The sequence below is a fragment of the Colobus angolensis genome, unplaced genomic scaffold, assembly GCF_000951035.1.
Source record: "Colobus angolensis palliatus isolate OR3802 unplaced genomic scaffold, Cang.pa_1.0 Scaffold22, whole genome shotgun sequence".
In the NCBI taxonomy this organism is placed as follows: domain Eukaryota; kingdom Metazoa; phylum Chordata; class Mammalia; order Primates; family Cercopithecidae; genus Colobus; species Colobus angolensis.
Window position 1 is genome coordinate 3,793,150 of NW_012115377.1, and position 601 is coordinate 3,793,750.

The following is a 601-nucleotide window of genomic DNA, read 5'->3' on the forward strand; positions in this document are numbered from 1 at the left end:
TGAGGTGGGCAGATCACCTGAGGTCAGGAGTTCGAGACCAGCCTGGCCAACATGAGAAAACCTAGTCTCTACTAAAAATACAAAAATTAGCTGGGCATGGTGGTGGGTACCTGTAATCCCAGCTACTTGGGAGGCTGAGGTGGGAGAATCGCTTCAACCTGGGAGGCAGAGGTGGCAGTGAGCCGAGATCGTGTCACTGCACTTCAGCCTGAGTGACAGAGCAAGACTGCATCACAAACAAGCAAAGAAACAAACAAAAAGTTAGCTGGGCATGGTGACGGTTGCCTATAGTCCTAGCTACTTGGGAGGCTGAGGTGACAGGATCACTTGAGCCCAGGAGGTGTAAGCTGTAGTGAGCCGAGATCGCAGCACTGCACTCCAGCCTGGGCAACAGAGCGAGATCCCTGTTTCAAATAAAAAAAAAAATAGCTGGACATAGCAGTGCATGTGCCTGTGGTCCCTGTGGTCCCAGATACTCAGGAGGCTGAGGTGGGAGGATTGCTTGAGCCCAGGAATTCGAGGCTGCAGTCAGCTATGATTGTACCACTACACTCTAACCTGGGCTGCAGAGTGAGATCCCATTACACACACCACACACACA